Raw genomic sequence first — 9247 nt, 5'->3', positions numbered from 1 at the left:
CCTGCTGGGAGCTGCCAATTTAATTTCTGCCTGTGCAGCCACGGGACTGTACCGTGGTGGACTCAACAGCAGCACCCTCTTTAGAAGGTGATCTGGGTCACTTGACTAAGAAAGCCAGTTTGCTGCATGAGGTGAAACAGATGGTGACATCCGGACCTTGGCTCCCCGGCTGGCAGTGCCTGGTTCGCGTGGGTCATCGGACAAGCCGTGGGGCGCGCACACGCCTTTCTTTGCTCCCCACCCCTTTGCCTGCCACCCGAGGTGGCTGTGCCAGGTTGCCTAACGGCAGGGCCGACCTGGGGCCTGGGGACACCCTGCTCATCCCGCTGAAGGGGTCCCGGGCATCTGCCCAGAGCCCAGCCTGAGCGCACCACTAGGTGCTGGAGTTCCAGCCGGATTGGTGCCAGGACCTCCGAGTTCACCCTCTCCTGCCCCAGACACATAGGAACAGGGAGCGGTTAGTCAGCTGAGAAGGGGAACTGCTCAACAACCCACTCCTGGCACTTCCTTTCTCTGTGCAGTCGCCTCTGAGCAGCATTTAGCAGTAAATCATCACAAGCAAGCCGCAGACCCCACCGGAAACTACACCCAATTTTAACCATAAACTGGAGGCCAGAAGTACTTATCTCAGGGATAAATTCTGCAAAAATGTGACCAGCTTTGACAAGCATTCATTATTTTTACAGTTTCTGTTTCAGCAGCTCTGCCCGTAGGCAACTTGTTTTGGGCAGTTTGTCCATATATTTTGTTGCTGTGGGAGCGATTTCTCATAAGAAATGAAATCCCAATGGTTAACTGTAAAATTTGCAGAAATGATGAATCATAGGTGATACAGCCATCCCTTTGACACGTTGAATCAATCAATAAGCTTCCCATTGCTGGAGCGTAGCACACACTGTCTTTGAGTCATGTATGCGAGATGGGGAATTTTCTTCCCCATATTTAACCATGGAGGCTGCCATTGAATCCCACTGAACTTCAGAGTAAACATGTGCAGACTGACATCAGTAGGGCCATATATTCATACTGGCCACAAGAAGAGCAAGGCTACGTTTTCACCCAACATGGCGCCCTCCAAGTCTGCAGGGAGCGCAGCCCCCACAATCCTTGAGGAAGTGTCAGAAGCTGCCACAGCGCCCCAAGGTGCCGGGGGGAGATCTTGATTAGCTCTACCCAGAGGTGCAGGGGACTGAGCCTGGAACGCCCCCAGTTTGCTCTGGCGTGGTGTCTCCCATCTTGAGCCCGTCTCCATCCCGTCTGGAGGGCAACCGGCTTGGGACAGGCTGCCTCGAGCTGGAGTTGTCACAACCCACTGAAGTTGTGAGTGTGCTGCCAACCCTTCTCCAGGTTGCACAGCGGCAGCACTAAATGCAACATGGCCAGAAGAAATGCGGGTGGGAGTTTGACTAGTCAGGAGCCGCACAGACTGGAAGGGGGGAACCCTCGGCTCCATGTACAGCTGTGCCACTGCTCCAATTCTCACTGGGCAGTGAGGATTTGCCAGATCCCGGACTGGCCCTCCTTCCCAGCCTTTCCATGGGTATCTTCCAGGCAGAAAGACCGGAAAGGACTGAGTGATAGCCCCCTTCCTGGTCCCAGCTCGGAGGGCTGTGCTCTGCTTCTTGGCTCAGCTTCTGGGGGGCACCTCTGGACTCCTGGTTTCCACAGAGAGTTGCCAGATGTTAAGGTCAGATGAACAGGAGAGTGCTGAGGTGGGATTCCTTGGGGAGAGGTGCCCACAGAGACCACCTTACCTAAGTGCCACCTTTCCCACCTTTTAAATAAAGTGTTTAAAAGGAGAGCTAACATGGAGGCGGACAGTGGGGACTTCCCTCTTTTCCAGGGTGTGGGGTTTCTAACTTGGGAGAACTGAACTCCTTTCACATGGAGGGCCAGATTGTTTTTGGGAAACTCTGGGGGGGGGGCGGGGGGGGCATTCCAGGAGTGAGTGGAGCCACAGGCAAAGGGCAGGGCCAGAAACCACAAAGACCAGCCCTTTCTGCCCACGATCAGGTCTTGAGAATGGCAAGAAAGCAAGCAAAAGCTGGAAGCCACCTGATGACTGTTTGGGAAGCCTGCAGGGCTAGGGCAGGGGCTGGGCCCCCACAGATGTAAAACTGTGTACCCATTTTGACTACTGGTTCCAAAAGACAGAGAAGGGACATCAAAAAGCAACACAGAAAGTAATCCTTTCCTTTCTGAAAAGGGTTTAACAACCTAGGTTGCTTATTTAAAATATACCTCCAGAATTTATTTGTAAGCACACAATTTGTCACAGTAAAGCTGCAAGCAGGATTTGCAACCGGGTGTTAAATGGGAGAGCCGGATGTTTTGTTGTCTTTCCCCAGCTGCAGATGCAACCTTTCACGAGTCATTCTTGCTCCTGCACCATTCTTTTCAGATTGCCTTTCCCAGCTGAACAGCTGAGGATGGGGTTGATCTATTTGTGAGGATTCACAGAAATCCTTTGAAGCAACCTTGGTGCCAATTAGGGCTTACAGTGGCTTTGCAAGCTTCCATAAATAACATTTCAGATGAGCTGAGTTTCTAATGCTCTGACACATATATCTTGCTTGACGGCAGGGGTAGAACACAGATCCCTTTCATTATTTATTGCTATACTGCACAATAGCTAAAGCTCTCTGGCCAGTTTACAGCAGTTCCTCTTCGTATTTATATCCTGCCTTTCCTCCAGGAGGTGCTTCCATTTCCTGTTTTATATTCACAACAACCTTGGGAGGTAGGTCAGAGTGGCAAATGCATTGATCTGAAATGTTTACAGCCTGCCTCTTAATATTGAAGAGGGTTAATACAAATAAAGTATACAAGCACAAGCAGCCAGTAGTTTTTAAAAAATGCTGTGCCATCCAACCAGACATTCCTAGCATACCAGGAGACAAAGGACCTGAGCCATGCAACTCCCCTCCTTCAACTTTTCTATTTCCCCCCCACAACTCACCATCATCATCCTCCGGGCCCCACTGGGCTCTTCAGAGCCGACTGGTCATTGTCTCCCTGGGCAGGGGTGTGGAGCTTCTGGTAGGGAGCCAAATGCAGCCCTTCTGGGCTCTCTATCAGGCCTGAGAACTTGTCCACCTGCCTCTTCATTCCCAATGGCCCAGGTGTGGCTCCACCCCCCTCTGCACTCACCACCCAGGTTTGCTGTTAAAGGGGAAGAGGAGGGCAACCCACTGCTCTTTCCAGCCCCTTGGTTCATTAAGAAAATGTAAATAAACAGCAAAGGAAACATTTTCCATACCATGGCTCAGTCATCAAGTCAAAGGGCCACTACAACCCAGAAATTAGCAGAAGTCTGAGACTTAGAAGGGAAACCATGAAAGAACTAAAAAGATCATCAAGTGTAAGGATGTGTCACGGGAGACCAAGGCCAAGAGAATCTACCCCATTGTATTCTGATCATTACAGATGGATATGGAAGCTGGACACCGAAGCAAGCTGACAGGAGAAAAGGACAGGCTGGAAACATGGTTCTGGAGGAGCGCTTTGCAAATGTTGTGGACAGAAAAATGAACAAATGGGTCCTAGATTAAATCAAGTCAGAACTTTCAGTGGAAGCAAACAGGACCAAACTGAAGCTTTGGGCACATTTCTAGTGAGTCTTACTTTCTCAAGACAATCATGCTTGAGAAGATCAAAGGCAGAAGACAACATTAAGATGGACTGATTCCATAAAAGCCGTATCTTTGCACGTACAGGAGCTGAGCAGGGCTGCGAAGGACAGGACGGATTGGAGATCATCAGACTTGAGGGCGCATAACAAATAGAAGAGAATATGGCACCCTCTAGTGGTTGCTATTGGGATTTCAGGAGCTACAAATGATAGGCTGTGGATGAGCAAATGCAATTGTTCTAGCCTTGTGTAAGTTCGTCCCGATTTATCCCCAAGGGCAAATGAAAGGAGCAGGTGACCTTTTGTACATCTGAATTAGGCTGCATGCACCAGCTTGGACATTTTACACACACATGAGAAAATAATCAAATGAAATGTACGAATGGCACTGGGGTCATAAATGGTTCCATGAGCTGTATCAGTGAGGTGGTTCAGGAACGTGGTCTCCCTTACCTCTTTACACCTCCTCTTCCTCTGGGCCCAATCCAGGGCTAGCCTTACCATCAGGCAGAGCTTTGTAGTCCAGTGAGCTTCAAGCAGGGATGTTCCTTATACTAATTTAATACTTTGAAAAATGCGTTGGCTCACCAGGGCTGCTGGGCCTGCTCCTCTGATTGAGCAACAACACTGATCAGCCTGATAGACGTGTGAGGAGAAAATTAATTAATAATCTCATCTCTTCATAATAGGGCTGTGCAAGATTTTTTTAAAATAGCATTGTATACTATGTAGTAATCTGCCTTCCCATCTTGGTAGCTTTGAGGAGTGTTTGGGCAACACTTGCAGAATTCCTGGCCCTTGTAGCCGATGCAAGGGTGTAGACCAAAACCACTTGCTTACCTGCCCTGAAGTTTTCCCACTTTCGAAATCCAGTCTGCTGGAAAGATAAGCATGTAAACCAGGTACCTGTCACAGTTCAGAGGGGGGTAGCAAAGAGCAACCGTTAAGCAGTCCAAGCCCAGATACCCAGCGGTCACAAGTCACACACCAAGAGAAGTGAAAAGTTTATTGTGAGAGGACCAAGATCAGAACCATAAATCTACCCGTGTGCTGTGAAACATTCTCCAGGATCGTTTGCAATGACGATGGGCCAAAGAAACAGGCCTTTATAGTACTTAGATGAGAACTGCATGCAGCAGAGCGAGCTTCTCCCGCTTGATGGAACATAAAGGCACCTCATGCATATTCATGGAGCCCTAATCTCCAGGGTCGCTGGAGCGAGTGGATTAAGCTGAAATTTACAGCAGGGCTGCCACTGGTGATGCAGTGCCTGCTTTACCCCTCACCAGCTCTAATTAAACAGGAAATTAAAAATGTTAACTCTGGCAGCCACCTCTGGAGGTTTCTCCAGGCATAAATTGTACCTCCCATAAGGTGGGGGGGGGGAAGCAAAGGAGGAAAGCATTACAACTCTACAAGTCAGGAGCACCTTTGCATGGCATGCCAGTCCATGTGCAATCAGAATTCAACATTTCAGCAATTTGCTCTTTTTGGTAACTGCAGACATGAAAGCCGGAGAGACAGGCAGCCTCAAACGTCGCATAATGCTGGGAGATCTGTGAGCAATTTCTACATTATTACTTTAAGTAAAATGCAGGTACCATGGATAGATGAGATTTTTATTTCTACAGTGGCGATGGAAGGAAAGATGATTTACCCTTTCTTCACCATGGACTATTTTTGTGACCAATATTGGTCTCAGCCAGGCTGCTTTCCCATTTCTAAAAGAAAATCAGAAAGGCTGTCTCCTGAGACTGCATTTCACTTTTTTAAAAAAGGGAAAGGAAAAAATCATTTCCCACTATCACTATATGAACAGTATGGTGTTCATATAGATTCTTATGAGCCTCCAAAAAGAAAAAAAACAGTTTACCCATTCTAAGCTGTATGCATTGATGCAAATCTAAAAATAATTACAAACTAAATAGAAATACAGTACATCTGCATGGTGTGGAAGGCTTGAGGCTTTTCTAAATGGAGACAGTTATCTTGCACTATCATTCCTTAATCAAAATTGCTTATGGGGACTTAAGACAACATCATGACTCTCCTGTTTTGCTACTTTTTCTAACCAGCACTTTCAGTGAGGTTTCTTTAGAGCAGGAAAAAATGCAGCATATTATAAAAGGGAAAGTGCAATTTCCTCTTGAGTAGTTGCACTATTCTGCTGTATCATAGTGCCACCTAGAGGTTATGTAGCAGAAAAACAGGAATGTCCTTCCCATAAAGTTTGGCTCTCAGTTCTGCCATGCAACTGAAATAGATGCAGCAATTTAGAGACTCGTACAGAAAAGCCCCTGGTGCCCTGTGTGTCTGTTCATTCTGCTACCCAGATCCTGCAGAGGTGTAACTTCATGGCCCAGTAGCTTTCCCTCTCAATGTTTCTTTCTCTCTAAGCCAGGCTCAGACTGGACACCCTTTCAAGCAGAGTATTGTTGTTGGAAAAATTCAGATAAATCCTGGCAGAAAAGGGTTGCTTATGTGCCTTTGTTATGAAATACCTGCACCCCTTTCTCAGGAAGCACCCAAAAATTCCAAGTTAGGTCACTGTTTAGCATTTGCTGTTATTTTAAGAAATGTGACTGGATGGCTTCCCCAAGAAGCTGCCAGGGCCATTGTTTTTGTTGATCAGCAACAACCCATAATGCCACCAGGTTAACAGCATTGCAGTCACCCTCAATTGCATGCCAAGACCCACAGCAGTACCTGTTTTCTCAGTGATGGTCATGTTGATCTCCTGCAATCAAATGCCACTGTGTTGAGCCCCCTCTGCAGACCTCTCCCCTTCTTCTGACTGTGATCCCCTTATTTCAGCATCAACTGCCCAACTGCTGGGCCCATGCGGCTCAGAATCTATAAACCACTCAGAACATGTTCTAAAAGCTTGTAGTTGGTGGTGAGAACCACTACCCAGTTGAAAGATCATGCAAGACCCCTGCAGTTACTTACAATAAAAGCACTGAGGTGCAGGGCAAGAGGGGCCTTTCCTGACTGAACCCGATTATCCTTGCTGCAGCTGCCATCAAGGCTTCCCAACACTGTCCTCTTTCAAAAAGGACACCTGGCCCCCAATCTGCATGTTTCTTCTATGGAATGAGTAGCAGCTTTCCCAATGGAGACTTAGAATTGGGGGGGGGGATCAGAGAAAGGGCACCAATCCACCCCACTCAGAACCAACCCCTCTGGCCACTCCAGTCAAACTGAGAGTCACCCCGTGGCTTTTTGGTGCCAATGAAAGTGCCAGGCAAGGTGGAACTCACCTGATTTTGCCCATGTGCTCCCTCCAAGTGGAGCCTATAAGCTTGGGACTACACTACCTACAGTTCCGCCCTCTCCCATATTTGCCAGTCCCTAAATATTTTGGAGAGAGGTTTGGTTGTTCATTGAGACTGCCACTTTCAGAGACATGATTTGGAGGCAACGTACTCAAGGACCTTGTTCAAACTTCCTGTCCACCGTCCTTCCTCCAGCAGGAAAAGACCGCTTTACTCAAGGTCTTTAGCCCGAGTGGGCCTGCTGGTTTGGGTGCTGTTTTTATAATTATTTTTATTCTTCAGCTTATTATTTTACTGCATTTTAAATAATCTTGGTGGACACTTGGAGTCTGTCCCCTCATTAAAAAGGCAGGATGCAAATAAAATAAGGGAACAATCCTATACACCACTGAGAGTGTCTCAGGGGCATACGATGATGGGAAGTCCCCCTCCTGGGGTCAGACAGAGCACCCCAACCTTGGAAGGAAGGGGGAGCCAGAGGTCTACCCCGCTCTGCAACCGCTCACAGTTGGTGTGGAACAAAACACGCGACACATCAGCCGGCCTCTGGGGGGCAGACAATCGGCCTCGGAGAGAGGGAAAACCCGCCGGGAGGGGAGGGGAGGGGAGGGGGCTGCCTCGCAGGGTAACGGCACCAGGACGCAGGCAGGCAGGCAGGCAGGGCGGGACAAGTCCAATATGCAGTCCAAAGCACAAGCCAGAAGTCAGTACACAACCAAGTCCGTAGAGATGGGTAGCGTAGTCCGAAGCGAGCCAAGATCGGCGAACCGAGGCAGGCAGACCAGGCAGGGACAGAAGAGCTGCAGGCAGGACACAGGAGGAGAGTTCCAGGTCTAACAGACCAGGGAGGGCTTCAGCAACAACACGAGACCTTTGCTATAGAAGAAGTTTCTGAAGGGAAGAGCTGGTTCTTACATAGCTCCTCCCCCGGGCTCCCCAGGTGGAACTCAAGAGAGCCCTGGTAGCTGCAGTGGACGGGGGTCAGAATCCTGCAACCACCAGAGCTGCTCCGCCCGCCCTTGGCCAACAGAGGGAGCCCTCGAGCTGTCTCAGGACTTGAGACCAGGGTACAATTTACCCGAACCTCCTCCAGCCTCCTTCCTTCCCCTTTAAAACCCCATTGCTAGATGTTGGGGAGCCCGCTGAGTTTTAAAAAGAGAGAGAATGGGAAAGTGAAGATCACTTAACCCTAACCCTGCTATTTGCCTTGGAGGGAAAGCTTTTACTGGCTCACAGCATGCCACAAAGGTTTAATGCCCTCTTATCATCCTGCAAATCCCCATTTTCAATTGCTTCCCCATACCCGCTCTTTATAATGTACCCCTATCCATGCTTAAGGAAGGCATTGGCTGGCTGGGCGGGCAGGCAGGCAGTTGAAGGGCTTTTGTCTAAGCCAGCATAAGGTTGCACCCTTTAAAAAATCAAATTCTTGTCAATTGCTAGGCATTCATAATTTGGGATTTTCAGTAAGGTAATTCAGGATTGTTATAAAGACCTTTAACCCATAGTTAAGGATTTTTTAAGATGGATAGCTAGCAGTTAGTAATTAAGGGAGTCTAGCAATTAACTAATCAATTTGGGGGCGATACAGATGCTCTGTGGTTGCTTATTTGGGAAAGTGATGAGCTTGAACCTGATTTCTCGTTTTCAGTTCCTCATTACATTCACCTATTAAATAATTATATCCCAGCATTCTTGCCCAAGGAGCACCCACAGTAATTAGCAACAATTTGCATTGAGAGAGAGAAATCTGTGAGTGTATTAAGGAAACGGGTACGAGGAGCCAATTTCAGCTTGATTAGAAAAGCGGCGATAACTGCAGAGAGCCTTCCTCCCATTTAAATCATTAAAGGCGCAGTCCTGTAGTAAGCCCTATCGGGTTCGTGACAGCAGAATTGCAGCTTGCTGTTCTGAATGCGGCTTTGCCTTTTCCCGTACTTTCCGTGAGAGTAAGACCTACCGGTGCTATTCACTTCCTAGCCAGGAAGGGCGCCCGTTCAGAATTAAGAACTCTCCTCCGTTGCAAGAAGCAGAAACAATAGCAGCCTCCGACCGGCAGGGGCCGCGCCCGGCCTCCGGGCGTCGGAAACGTGGCCGCTCTGGGCTGCGCCCGCGCCGCCTCGCTCGCCCTGCCGCCAATGAGCAAGGCCGGAGGTCGCCGGGAGTGAGGGCAGCGCGGCCCGGACGGAGCGAGCGACGCGGCCCCCGCCGATCCCCGCCGCCGAGCCCGCCCGCGCCGATGGATCGCCCCCCCGCGCCCCGCGCCCGCGAGGAAGAGGGGCCTCTCCGTATCCTTCCGGGCGCGGCTCCGACGGGGCTTGCTGGCCGGGGCTGCGTTGGG

Source organism: Varanus komodoensis, unplaced genomic scaffold, assembly GCF_004798865.1.
Source record: "Varanus komodoensis strain SLA01 unplaced genomic scaffold, ASM479886v1 scaffold18_3, whole genome shotgun sequence".
Classification (NCBI taxonomy): Eukaryota; Metazoa; Chordata; class Lepidosauria; order Squamata; family Varanidae; genus Varanus; species Varanus komodoensis.
Note: the sequence above shows the minus strand (reverse complement) of the source record.